Source organism: Zingiber officinale, chromosome 3B (genome assembly GCF_018446385.1).
Source record: "Zingiber officinale cultivar Zhangliang chromosome 3B, Zo_v1.1, whole genome shotgun sequence".
NCBI classification, from domain to species: domain Eukaryota; kingdom Viridiplantae; phylum Streptophyta; class Magnoliopsida; order Zingiberales; family Zingiberaceae; genus Zingiber; species Zingiber officinale.
Window position 1 is genome coordinate 57,236,712 of NC_055991.1, and position 15,295 is coordinate 57,252,006.

The 15,295-nt window shown below is 42.6% G+C and overlaps 1 pseudogene; it reads left to right on the forward strand.

Moving 5' to 3' along the window:
- The first annotated feature begins 13,559 nt into the window (after window positions 1–13,559).
- Window positions 13,560–14,927, forward strand: LOC122054904 (annotated as a pseudogene).
- The last annotated feature ends 368 nt before the right edge of the window (window positions 14,928–15,295 follow it).

Here is a 15,295-nt window from a genome sequence, read left to right on the forward strand (position 1 = left end):
TCTAATTTGATTGATCAATTTGGACTTGGGGACCCATGCTTGGACTGATTTACTACTTTGTTTGTTTATTAAGGATAAATAGGATTTATATTTCTTTTTACTTTTATATCCTAGTCCAGTTCTATTGTAGACGGCTCTTTGTGTTCCAAGAATTAGATCCAAATTCTTGGATCCCAGAGAGAACTTTTCTAAAGTAATTTTTAAATCATTTAACTGATTTTTCAGATTTGAATTTTCTTTCTCAAGTTGTTGTACTTGAGTTGAATCTTCAGTTAAAGATTTTGAGTTAGTTACTCCTTTAAGAATGGTTATTTCTTTTAAAAGTGACTTAATTTTCAAATTTGACTTGGCTAATTTGCGAAGTAAATAATTGACTAAATTATTAAGCCTAGGAATACTTACAGCGGAGTCTGGCCCTTCGGAAACGGATGCGGATCCGTGGCTTTGCTCGGAGTCGGCTTCTGACTCGCTCTCAGATTCGCTGATCTGGTCCCGGGCCATCAATGCGAGTAGACTCGTTTGGTCGAGTTCGTCGTCTTCGTCCTCCGAAGAGGATTCGTCCCAGGTTGCCTTTAGGACTTTCCTTCTTCTTTGCTTCTTGGCTTCCTTTTGATTTGGGCAGTTGGCTTTTATATGCCCCTTTTGGTTGCACCCGTAGCAAGTGACTTTGACCTTTGAGTTCTGTTGAGCCTCCTTGGATTGAACTGCCTTCTTCAGATCTTTCTTGTTGAAGCCCTTCTTCTTCTTGTAGAGTTTCTTTACAAGATTCACAAATTCGCTGGCCAGTTCATCTTCTGAATCTTCTGAATCGGGTTCGTCTTCTGATTCCGATTCAACTTTTCGCCGTCCTCTTGATTCCCGTGTTCGACTCGTTCCTGCAACCAAAGCAATCCCTTTCTCGGATGGCTGTGCATTAGTTTGTTCATGGAGTTCAAACTCACTAAATAATTCGTCTAATTTTAAGGAGGGCAAATCCTTAGAGATTTTATAGGCATCTACCACGATGCCCATAGTGTACTTCTAGGGAATGAGTTAAGGGCATACCTTATTATGTCTCTGTTTTCTACCTTCTGCCCGATTCCATGTAGAGAATTCAGGATATCTTGAATTCGGGCGTGCAAAGAGCTTGTCGTCTCGCCTTCCTGCATTTTCAAATTGTACAGTTTATTTAGTAACAAATCACGCTTACTTACCTTGGTTTCCGAGGTGCCTTCGTGAAGTTCGATCAGTTTCTCCCATAGTTCCTTTGCGGAGGAGAATGGACCGACTCTGTTGAGCTCTTCTTTGGTAAGACCGCATTGGATGGTGCAGGTGGCTTTTGCGTCGGCTTCCACCTTTTTGATAAATGCTGGCTCCCAATTTTCACAGGATGTGGGCTTACCGTCGGTACCAGTTGGCAGTTCCAGTCCTGTTTTGACGATCATCCAGGTGTCGAACTGGATCTTCAGATATATCTCCATTCGCCCCTTCCAATATCCGAAGTCTTCTCCGGAAAATAGTGGGGGACGAACGGTGCTATATCCTTCTTGTTGGGCCATTTAGATCTAAAAGAACAAAAACAACAAGATCTATTCCAAAACTGAGTCTTGGATTAGTAGTGTGGGAAGAGAAAAAAGAATAACAGGCTCAAGTGGTATTGACCAACTTTGATCAGAAAATCGATTCGTGAAAAGAAATTAGAATATAGCTATGAGGCTAAATTCTAATCGACTCCGAACAAAACCACAAAAAAAAATTGTCTCGAATAGTGGTTGCACTAATTCAAGACGACCCCGCTCTGATACCAATTGTTGGATCGAGACCGCGCTAGAGGGGGGGGTGAATAGCGCTCGTGGCTATTTCGTTCGATTCGTAAAACTATCGGAGTAAAATACGCAGCGGAAAATGTAAATAAACACAAACACAGAGACACGGTCGTTTACTTCGTTCGGAGCCTAAGGCGACTCCTACTCGAAGGCCCGCGATCCTTGATCGCTTCCGGTGGGCAACAACTATAAGCTCGATAAAAGATTACAAGTTGAAGTACAATGAACGACAGTAAATAATTATACCAACGACAAAGAAATGAAGATTCGGAGCTCCTGGTCGTCGGGCACAAGTAGCAGCACTTCGGAATGTCGTTTGGAGCAGCACGTAGTACTTGAATTACTTAAGAATTGATTTCCTGAAGTGCTGGTCGAAACCCCCTTATAAAGGGTGTTCAAGGCGCCTCCATGCTGCCGATTCTTCCGCACGGATCAAACTTGATCTGGTCGAACTTCATCTGCTTAAGGCACCTCAAACCCTGCTCAAGGCGCCTTCTAAGGTGCCTTAAACCCCCTTCAAGGCGCCTCCATTGAAGCTTCGCAGCCAGGTCAGCTTTTGCACCCGAGGCGCCTCCAAGCTCCATGGAGGCGCCTCGGACACTGTTCATCCGAGGTTAACCTTTGCACTTTGGTCCCTGCAAGATACATTAATCCCAAATATACCCTGCAGCACAAAGTTAGCACATAACGGATAATAGAAGTGATATTGATAGTCTCCGGACTATCCGAGCCTGACTTCGGGTTTCCTATCGGAAACCCTAGGTCGACCCGACGCCTACTGTTCCCTCTACGGGGAACGCGTCCTCACCTACTCCACTCAGGAGATTTACCTGTTGCTAGTGCGATCCTCCAGATCGACTGGACTTTTTCTCAGCACTCGATGCTTCCGGACTTTCTGCTGGACATCCGCTTCCCGGCTAGTCCAGACTTTCACCTGGTTCGCGACACCAGGACTTTCCACCTAGGGTTACCACCCCCTAGGACTTTTGCCTGAAGCTATCTACCTGCCAAGACTTTCTGCATAGGGTTACCACCCCCTATGACCTAGGGTTACCACCCCCTAGGGTTTTCCCTTTTGCCTAACCGCAGCTAGGACTTTCCTGACATTCTCAAGTAGACTTGTTAGATTACAAAACATCTTAACTTTGAATTCTTTGCTGTTATCAAAACACGAGTTCGATCGTCGGATGCTTCCCGCACCAACATAAGCTCCTTCTAAGTGAAAATATATTTGAGACTCTTATGATCAGTGAGAATCTCAAATGTGATACCATATAAATGATGTCACCAAAGCTTCAGAGTAAAAATGATGGCAGCTAACTCCAAGTCATGAACTGGGTAGTTCTTCTCATGCTCCTTCAACTGACGAGAAGCATAAGAGACTACTTTGCCGTGCTGCATCAGAATAGCGCCCAAACCCTGAAGAGAAGCGTCGGTATAGAGTACAAATCCGTCCTCTCCAGAAGGTAAAACCAAAACTAGAGCCGACACTAATCTCCGCTTCAGCTACTGAAAGCTGGTCTCGCAATCCTCGGTCCACGTAAACTTCACACCTTTCCTGTTAAGGCGTGTCAGCGGCATAGCAATACGCGAGAAACCCTCGACAAAACGTCGGTAATATCCGGCCAATCCCAGAAAACTGCGGATCTCCTGAACTAACTTCGGCTGCTCCCAACCGGTGACAGCCTCAATCTTCTGAGGGTCTACTGAAATACCTCTGCTAGAAACCACGTGTCCCAGAAAACCGACTGAGGATAGCCAGAACGCACACTTGCTGAACTTCGCGTACAGCTGATGTCGTAGAAGAATCTCCAAGACTATGCGAAGATGCTGTGCATGCTCCTCCTCGGAATGCGAATAGACCAATATGTCATCAATGAAAACGATAACAAACTGATGAAGATACTCCAGAAATATGCGGTTCATCAAATCCATAAACACCGCTGGAGCATTGGTAAGCCCAAATGGCATTACCAAAAACTCATAATGACCGTATCGAGTACGGAAAGCTGTCTTCTGATCTCTGACTCTCAACTGATGATATCCGGATCGCAGATCAATCTTAGAATACACTGATGTACCTCTGAGCTGATCAAACAAATCCTCGATCCGTGGTAAAGGATATTTATTTCTGACGGTCACTGCATTCAGCTGTCTGTAGTCAATACATAACCTCATGGTGTCGTCCTTTTTCTTGACAAATAATACCGGAGAATCCCATGGGGAAACACTAGGGCGAATGAATCCCCTGTCTAAAAGCTCCTGGAGTTGAACCTTCAGCTCGTTCAACTCTTTTGGTGCCATACGATATGGAGCTTTCGATGCTGGTGTGGTTCCCGGAATCAACTCAATAGCGAACTCCACTTGCCTTCTGGGAGGCAAACCTGGCAGCTCCTCTGGAAATACATCTGGGTACTCCCGAACTACAGGAACGTCGGAGAGCTGCGAACTGCTGTTGTCCTCAGTACTGATCAAAGATAACAGAAAACCCTGACAGCCATGTGACAGCAACTTCTGAGCCTGTATCGCCGAAATGATCGATAAGTCGTCGTCTCTGATGCCAGTGAAATCCCACGAGGGTTGGTTCGGAGGCCGAAATGTGACCACCCTCGTCTGCCAATCAACTGTGGCATGATATGCTGACAAACAGTCCATGCCAAGAATAATATCAAAATCGACCATTTCTAATACTAAAAGATCCACTGTAAGTGTTAGGTTGCCAAAATCTAACGGGCAACCTCTGACCTCCTGGGTGACGTCCAATGAATCACCGGACGGTAAGGAGACGGTCACTCGTTGGGGTCTGAAAGTGGGTAATCTACCAACCTCACGCATAAAAGTGCGAGATATAAATGAATGCGAGCTACCAGTATCTATCAGTATATCTGCAGATAAGGCATAAATAGAAATCATACCGCGGAAAACGGATCCTTCGGCTCGCTGCGCATCCTCTCTGGTCATCGCATGAACACGCCTCTGGCGGAGGAGGAGGTAACGCATGGCCGCGGGCGTAAGTCACATCGAGGCGGTATCGCACTGTAGAAGACCGAGAGGACGGCGATCGACTGCGGCTAGCCGAGATCGAGTCTGCATCGCCTAAAGGCCGAGGTCGATCGACATCGCCTGCGTCGGATAATAAAGTCCCGGAACAGAACTGGGTGCTATGGAAGCACCGGAGTACTCCTGTCCAAGCATGCCAAATGCCGGCTGCAGGTGAAGCACTCGCGCTGGCCATGTGAAGGTTGGGCTCGCCGCCTCCTCGATAAGTTCCGGACTGACCCTCCCGATCGGACCCTCCGGAAGTCATATGCCGAGTCTTCGCGGACAATCTCGACTGGTGCCTGTGCAATTTGCAATGAAAGCAACCGACCGTCCTGCAGCAGAAGTGACATGATCTCGGATCCACATCTAAAGCATAATGTCGGGCGGGTTGTTTCCTCACTGGAAGACCGGAAGCCCGAAGATGACTACCCTTTTTGAGGTTTACGTGATACCCCGATGTACCTCGATCGATCGACTACCGCTTCTGCTATGGTGTAGCTCGAGGTCGGATCCGGATGTCGACTTGCTTCCTTTTCCTATCCGGAAAAACTCTCTGCTGAGCTGACTCAATAATGAGGGCTCTGTCCAACATCTCCGCATAAGATGTGATACCAAGACCGACAAGTCTTAGTTGCAAATGTCCATCCAGCCCCTGAATGAACTGTTGCATACGTGAACTGTCCTCAGCAACTAGCTCTGGACAAAATCTGGCCAATCTGTCAAACTCTACATTATACTCAGTCACGGTCCGATTATTCTGTCGCAAACTCGGGAAATCCTGCCGGCGAGCCATCTGATAAGATCGTGGAAAGAAACGACTCTCAAAAGCCTCTTTGAATCTGGCCCAAGTGATGTTCTGCTCACCGATGATGGAACGCTGAGTAAGCCACCAAGTGTCGGCCGCATCCCGTAAGTGAAAAGCAGCCAGCTCTGCTTTCTCCCACTCGGAGCAAGCAATATAAAAGAAAGTCCGCTCCATAGTCTCAATCCAAGACAAGGCCACACTCGGATCTCTGTCTCCTCGGAAGAGTGTGAATCGACTCTTCATCGATTCTGCCAACACTGGAATCCTGGCTCGTGCCGCGGCAAAGTCAGTGAGGTGTGTCAGAACGGCTGTCGGAACGACTGTCGGAACTGGTAGAACCACTGGAGCTGGTACTACAGGTGGTACCGGTGCATAAACCGGAGGAGGTACTCCCGGTGCTGCTGGGTAAACTGGAGCATATGCTGTCGGTGGCACTGTAGGGTGAACATAAGTGGCCGCAGCTGGATGTACGGTAGGCAATGGTATCGAATGTGGAGTAGCCGGTATCCCTAATGCAGGTGCTGCTGAGTACACTGTATGTACTGGGGGCACAGGGGCTGCTGGTGCCGGATACACGGTGGGTCCAGGTGGCGGTGGTGCCGGATACATAGTGGGTCCAGATGGCGGTGGTGCCGGATACACCGTAGGCTGTACTGGAGCAGGAGTCGGGTATGCCAATGGTACCCCTGATGGTACCGGAAATACAGTAGCAGTGGATACTGTCGGTGCAGCTGAGGTAGGTACCTCTAAGGGAGCCATCGGGGTCTGAGAGCCCGACGCACCCACAGTATGCTGAGTCTGTCCCTGGCTGACAGGCTCATCAACAGAAGGCATCTCTGGCGTATCCAGAGATCCTGCGGTCCTTGTACGTGCTCGTCCAGCACCACGTCTCGCAGCAATACGTGTAGATCGCCTTATATTTGTTAAATTATATCACAGATATTACTACAAGTGTCAACACTTACTAAAATAATTTCATACCTGATTGCTGTCTGGAGATGTTCCGTCGCTGTCCAGTCGCCAAAATGACCTCGGAATTCCGTACGAGAAAGAACAAACACCGGAAATCCATATAAATCCAAAACGGAAGTCCATAACATAATCGAAACGGAAAAATCCGTGCAACCCAAAATAACTGCCTAGACCAATATGTCTCGCAACAAGGGATAGTATAACATATCTAGAATACTAAAAGCATGTATCACACCCTGCTCTGATACCAATAAATTGGTATTAGATAAATCTCAAAAATCCACACACGGAAACCCAACAAGTATCGCCAAACTTTGGCGCTCTGATACCATATAAATTGGTATCAGGTTATCCCAAATATCCAAAATACGAAAACAACGATCGCAAAAACTAAATTGGTATCAAATAAATCAACGAAAATCCAAAACACATAGCAAGTATCGTATACCTGCTCTAATACCACTAAATTGTCACGCCCCGAAGGAGTCTCTGTCCGAAGAAATTTCGACAGCATCTCCCCTGTACGGCGGACAATCTGAAACTTTCTACAAGTACTATATACCTCAGCCACATGCGGCTGGAATAATAACACAAATAAAAACAATCACCACGCAGTTTATATAGATATTCAGCCTCTGGCTGTCACAACCACGCAGTTAATAATAGTAATCACAAACAAATATACTCTGACTCAAATTCCACCCTACTCAACTACACTCGTAAAACTCAAATCCGACGAACTCACCTCTTCTGCCGTCCAGGCAGGCATGTAGTAGAATAAAATCCAAATCATACCAAAAGTCCATCAAACGAAAGGATTCCATACAATATCCATATGTAAAATCCAAAAGCAAGACTAAAACAAAGTCTGATAGAGAAAAGCTAAAATAACATAACAACTCAAAAACCAGCAGATGGGGACCAGCACTACGGGCTGTGGGGACCAGCGACTGGAACTGCTCCGGACAGCATCAACCTGAAAATATATCAATAATGGAGGCGGGGTGAGTCCAACACTCAGTAGGTACAACTGATATGCATAATAAAACAAATAACAGACAACACTAATCATGCGTACAGTCTCCTGCATACGAGAAGGATAAATGCAACTGAAACGAAATCAGGAGATAACTGTACTAACCGAGATCAAAGTACAAAGGTAACAGGGTCGTCAGACCGGGGAAGTCATAATCCTGTATGCATGTCAATCATATGCATCCATATAAATGCAACAAGTAAATGCAACAATCACAAACAATAAATGCAATAAATGCATATGGTGACCGTGCACTCTGACATCACTGCTCCTGCAGAGCGACCGAGTGGACGGGATGCTGTCGGAGTACTCCTGTCCTTTGACCCCAAATCATAAATGGGGGAGCTCAATGCTCTCATCTCCCGGTACACAATGACGGGGAGGATATCTCTGCCGGCTACCACGCTGAGTCACCTGACCAACGGAGCCAAACAAAGTCCACCATCTGCCGGCTACTACGCTGCTACACTAAATGCCAGCGGAGCCAAACAGAGCGGAACTGACTGCCGGCTACCACGCTGAGTCCTCAGACCAACGGAGCCAAACAGTAGAACTGCCACACACCTGTTTGATATACCACTAATCCATGGGTGGTGGTGTGTGCAGTACATGTAACTGGCGATACGCTCACAATAATGGAGCAGACAACCGCACAGCATGCAATCATGCTAGATGATGTATGACTCTAAACATGGCAATATCATGAATAACATAGCAAGATCCATACATAAATAAAAGGTGTACCACAAGTCAATGTATCAGATGGAAGGTACACAAACAGATAGGGTATCATATAAACCCTAGGTCCTGAACATGATGTATCACATGGTTGGGTCACTACCGAAAGCATGTATGGTCAGATAAATAATAACATGTAGTGCATAATAAATAAACAAACAACATGTAATAGATCATGTAGTGACCAACCGAATCAAATGGAAAACACAATTCTTGCTATATGTCAAACACTTTATTATGCATATCAAAAGACATAAGTCAAAGTACCCGCCTCCGATAAAATGGTGCAAATCTGACTCCGAGATACTTGTCTCGCGTCAAAGTCCTGTGTCACATATAGATAAATATATTTTATTTAGCTACAATTTACATAAATAGCTAAACAAAATTCCTAAAACCATTTAGGGCAAAACCCTAAACCAAAAACACATAAACATAATCAATATACACATGATCGTCATCTAACAAAATCAAGTACACTACGATCTACAACTAAGCAAACGCTTAATCCAGATACCCAATAAACCTTACCTACTCTCACAGCCACTGTTATTATTCCACAACTAGGGATAGTGCCGCCAAAAGGAGTAGCCACTGCTGGAGACTAGGACTCTACAACCAGAGACCACCCAACATAGCTGCTCACGGTAGAAGACAAAACAAAGCACAAAAAGGAAAAACAAACTCTAAACCCTCACCTTCAATCCCACTGTCAGATTACTGCCACTCGTTGTCGTCTCCTCCAGTTTCTGGTTTCCGGCGATCTAGGACACCGTGGGCGGCGGCGTACAGTGCAGAGGACAAAGAGAGGGGCGACAAAGGAGAAAGTTAGGGCACGGCTCTGAGGAGGTCGGTACAGCTCCGTGCGGCGCCGATCTAGGACAGAGGCGTCGTGAGGGAGGAGGAAGAGGGATCGGTCGGGCTAGGGCAGAGGAAACCGTTGCGCTAGGGCACACAAAGAAGACCGGCGGCACTACCGTGCGGCGTCGGCGCTATTCAGTGGCGCTTGGCGTCACAGCGGCAATGAGGAGGTGGCGTCGCTGGCAGGGAGAGGAGAAGAAGAAGGCCGGGCTTGCTAGGGCACAGATGAGAAGAAATCGGCGCCGAGTGAGAAGAGAGGAAGAAAGGTAAACCGCTCGAGTTCGGGGAAATAGGGCACGCATGGCTCGCGGGAAAAAAAATTTAAGAGAAGAAGAAAAGAAAAAGTAAAAGAAAATAAATTTTTTCCTCATTAAAATAGGGTAGCCTAAACAGGCTTTTCCGGACCCCATTTTTATCCTCGTCAACTCGTCCGTACGAGCTCCGAAAAATTCCAGAAAAATTTTCAAAAATTCCAGAAAAATCCCTTATTAATATTCGCCTATTTCCGGTATTTTACAATACAATCCTAGATTATACAGTAAACCTATTAACACAGACTAAGGAACACCCATTAAGCCTAATTAGGTCCTTTTATGTAGAGACTACCCTCCCTTTTAAGGTGATGCCCCTGAAAGTCTGGTTACCCTCTATCACAAGGTCTCCAGGCGTACGCTCCTGAACATCCCCTCTACAGGGCAAGCAATCTTTACATCCCATCAACTAAGCATAGAAATGAAGCATAAACATAACACACACACATTTAATCAAATGGATACAAGGTATAAACATGTCATTAGAAAGGAAATTGATAAATCCATAGAGTTTACATCAATCTCACATTATAATTACTACCTTAATCCTATAAAAAAGAGATCTACTCCATGATGAGGACAATTGAATCAAAGAAATTAAGATTGCAAGCTTCCTAAATAATTCAAAAGAGAAGAGAGAAGGAAATCTTATCCAAGTGCGACGTCGAGTCTTTGGATCCAATCCTTGCATTTGAAGAAGATAGAGATGATGAAAGTGGCCTTGGATCGTCAAAGGAAGTGTAGATGGAGTGTGGATATTGACCTAGAGTCTCCCCAAGGGGAAAATTTTCCTCCCCTCAAAGGGCAAAGAACTCCCCTATTTATAAGCAGGGCATGACCTCCTGAGACGCAGGTCGTGTCATGGTCGTGCCAACTTGGCATGGCTAGATCATAAAAACTCAGATCTAAGACAGAATGATCATGTCTCCTGGACACGACCGTGTCTTGAAATTCTGGACTAGAGGGGGCATGACTTTGCCCCTGAGCACGGGCATGTCCTAGTTCTTCCTTACAGGGGAGGTACGACCATATAGATCCGCATGGCCACCTCCCTAGTAGCTTCTATAGCAGCCTCTCCTCAGCCTTTAAAGAGACATGGTCGTGCCTTGAGGCACAACCATGTCCAGTCTTCTTTACAATATGGGAGGCATGACTATGTAGATCCACACGGTTGTGTCCCTTTTGGACTCTGGAAGGCACACAACTCTGGATGCTAGAGACACGGTCATACACCAAGATGCCAAGCTTAATTAAATGAGTTGTTCAAGCTTATTTATTTAATTGATATTGTGTATATTGAACGAACATAAATAATCTTTTACCAAGCCAGACACCAAGCTTGTTGACGAATGTTTACTTCATTTACAACCTTATTATATAGATTCAAAACCCTAAGATGCAAAGAAAGGAAAAAATCCTAATAGAAAAGAAAAAATATTGATAGACTAGAAATCCAAAATATCCTATACAAACTAAAAATCTTAAAATGCAAAAGGAAAAAATAACTCTAAAAAAAGATAAAATGAAAATATCTCTAAAAAAGATAAAATCTTTGGATCCTCCTACATCATCAAAACTTAACTCGAGTTAACTTGAGCTTGGTCAACCTGGTCAACCTTGACTATAGGTCAATTGATCCAACAATAAGAAGTCCAAACATGTCAGGTTGACCAAATATTTGGAAATTGTGAAGTTTTGGTAGGTTAAGATTGATTCGATATTAGGTATGAGATGAGAAGTCTCAGTAGGTCAAGATTGACTCAATACTAGGTGTTAGGACCTAAGCAATTTAGCGGGTGAATAACTTTGATTGCGTCAATTGAAAGATTTTGCATAGAAGAACACTTTGACACACATAAATAGATACAAACAATGTTAAAACAGGTGGTTTACTTCGTTCACAGCCTCAGGGTTGCTACATCCAAGGCCAGACTTAGCGTTCTACCACCACTAATGAATTTTCTCATTCTCAGACCAAATCCAGAGGTAAAGAAACCTCATATGGTGTGTAGTATAATAGTAATAGAAAAACTAAAGCAAGGAGAGTTACAAAGAGTTTACTTGAGGAATTTTGCTTTTCCTTCTTCCAATGCTTGCACCGAGATTGGATGTTGAGGCTAAAGGGATCTCAGCAAGAATTTGCACAAAAATATTTAGCTTGATACGATGAGAGCTCTCCCTAAAATAGGGATATTTTGCCTTCTTATACGGATGTTCAACTTGAACAATTATGCAAGTCTTTCTTCAAACATTAGTAGATTGATACACATCCTCAGTCGACTGATTTACTCTTCGATAATTATTTTATTCATTGAATTCCCTCTAAATATTTTAAATAATGTCCATTTTTATCCATAATTCGAACACCTATGAACTATTACTTCTCCTCAATTGATTGATCTAAATAAATAATCGAATTATTTGCTTCATTAATAGAAATAATCGACTCATATTTATGATCAATCAACTGATCTGTATCACCCGAGTTGGTTAGTTGATTCAAAATCTTTTTGTTCGATTCTTGATCGACATCAATCGATTAATATCCACAATCAATCAATTGATCTCGATCAGTTGAGTTGATTGAGAAATATTATGTTTCCTTCATCATCGCCTATCAATTGACTGATAGACTCGACTGTTAGGATTACCACACAATAATTGACTACAAAACCCTCAATTTGCTTTGAGATTTTAGCACATTAGTCAATTATTGCATAGCATCAATCGACTATATAATTTGGGGTTTTACAAACCCTAAACCTTGAACAAAAAACTCTCATTTTATTTTACATAGAATTAGTTGATTGATACAAGTTTGCCCTATTTTATGCCATTCAAATGACTGAATTCACCTAAACTTTGTCTGCCCTCGATTCTTATTCACCTTGTGCTGAATAATCTTGTTCCCTAGACTTTTATTCATGAAAACTTCGCTTCTTCAGGTCTTTGTCTTCATTCGCCCTGTATCCAATCTCTTGATTTGCCCAAGCTTTTCTTCTTACCATGAATTCGGTCTCCATTCCTTTTGGGCTTCACTGCATAGTCACCAAGCCTGCAAGGACTTTCCTTGCCCACTTAACATGAAGGTGAGATATCATATTATTCACCTTAATTTTAATATTGTCAAATATCAAAATTTTATGTTCTAGGCATGATTGCACCAACACTAGTTAATGATAAAGTCCCAACAGGTCAAAGTTGACAAGTTGCACTACAACAAAAACCCTCATAGAGATCGGTTTTCCACTGCTGTCTATTACATTTTCGACCTATGTCTATGAATGCGATGTAAAAGTCTGTCATTTTAGACATCGGGTTAAAACCGGTGTAGTATCACTTAATGACATCGGGTGTAAAATCGATGTAATATGTTAATAACACCAATTTTGGCAGCGGTATACGACCGATGTAATATTAGTTAATGACATCGGTTTTGCAGCAGTGGAAAATCGATGTAATATCAGTATTGTTTAATGACACAAATTCAATTTCCAAAACAGTGAAAAATTGACAATATCCAAGAAAATACACAAATATTCACAAATTACACAAATATTCTTCTTCCAACAGTATCCATAAAATACACAAATATTCACAAATTACATAAATATTCTTCTTACAACAGTATCCATAAAATACACAAATATTCTTTTTACAACATCAAAAGCAAATAGACTCCAAATATCATAAGATTTTGCTATCATTATGAAACCTAGAAGCCTGAATAACTTTTGCAGTGAGAACTACCTCATCCTTCTCACCAGCCAACACTTTAGCCAATGCATTTACTTCATCAACTTTTGGAGACACAAAAGCAAGCCCTTGATCTCAGTATCCAGTTTAATTTGTCTCGTTGACAAGGTTGACAGCCGTGTACACGAAGTTGAGACAACAAGCTTATCTACATACAAACATTAAATAATATCAGCTGCATTTTGAAGAAAAACAAGAATTAGAAAAAAAGAAAAGGCATTACACCAATATATATGACCTTTTCCAACAATGTCCTCGAGACTCACAAGTGTGCTGAGAGAGGATGCAAAATCATTTGCCCGAATGTTCCTTCCATCAATAACTCCGACAACAAGATATTTGCCAGCGGGGAAGCTACTAGATTACAAAGTGGAACAAACAATCATAAAGATGTACTTTTTATTATTTATATAGATTACATGAAATTCCTATATTTGTTCTTCTATGTGAAATATTCAGCATTGAAGTCTGAATCATCCATACTAATGTTCTCATGAGGACCATACAGGGAAACTGGCATCAAGAATACGGCAAACTTAAGGCCAAGATTGAGGTTTTAAGTAAAAGTCAAAGGTAGATCCGTTGTAGTTACATCTAGATTTTTCATCAAAACATATGATCAGAGCTAAGGTTTTTCCATAATATGGCATACCTAGTGATACCCTGCTACAATAATTGCTTCAGGCATCTAATGGGGGAGTAACTCAATTCCTTGAGCCACAAAGAACTCCAACAGCTAGAAAATCAGCTAGACAATTCTTTGAAACATATCCGGTCAAGAAAGGTTAACCACATGACCTTTTCCCATGCTAAAACAAAGGTTGGTTAAGCAAGACATTCTGCAGTTGTATCGACCATGATTTTCTTTATATGGTGTAGAACCAAGTGGTGTTTGACTCTATCACTGAGCTTCAGAGGAAGGTAAAAAATTCTTTTATCAATATATATATATATATATATATATATATATATAGAGAGAGAGAGAGAGAGAGAGAGAGAGAGAAGATTGTCATGATCCTTCAAGAGCCTAAAATGTTTAAATTTAGGTTAATAATAATACTACATGCATGTGCATAACCATCTCTTTTTTATTTACAGGAGAAGGCACTACAGGAGCAAAACAAGAGTTTGGAGAAGCAAGTGAGTTTGTGACCCTTTTTGCCCAAGTGAATGCAATTCATCTACTCCATAAACAACATTAATAGATTATGAACACCATGGAGATTAAATCTTATTTAATTTAAACAAGATCCTAGAGAAGCAGAAGGCCAAGGCTCTCACCCAGCAGCCACACTGGGAACAAGCCCAAACAAGTTCCTCCTCTCCACCCTTTTTGTTGGCTGATGTTGACCATACCTTGAATATTGGGTATGCAGCCTCATCTATATGAACTTTACATTGTTATTATTTACAATACTCATGGAATTAAAATAGGAAGATATACTGTGTCGAACCATGATCATTTTCATAATTTTGTTTGATGAGGCAGGTGCTACCAAGGAAGGGCAACCATAGGAGGGGAGGTAGAAGCTGCAGAGGTCCAGGCTCGGATCAATGGCAGCATATTGCCTCCCTGGATGCTCAACCATTTGAATGGCTAGCTTCAAATCATTAATTCAATCAATAGATTTTGAAAATAAAAAATAAAAACTTCCACAGTACATTTAAGCAATCTTGAAGTAGGAAGGCAAAAAAAAAAGTAAGACATATTCAATGACTTACCCGTCAAGGTAGCTGACCATGAGTAAATATTGGATTAGCAATAGCCATCTGACCAAGAGTCCTAAGCATAACTGGGATATTTTAACCCTGTGACAGAGAGTTGTTTCCTACTTTCCTCTTTCAACAACAATTAACTTAGTATGACAAACAAAATTTGCACTTCATCATTATACCAATAAATAAACTATGAGTCATTCATGAATCATCACCTAAACCCTAAACCGTATTAGGAACTATTTAGATGGAT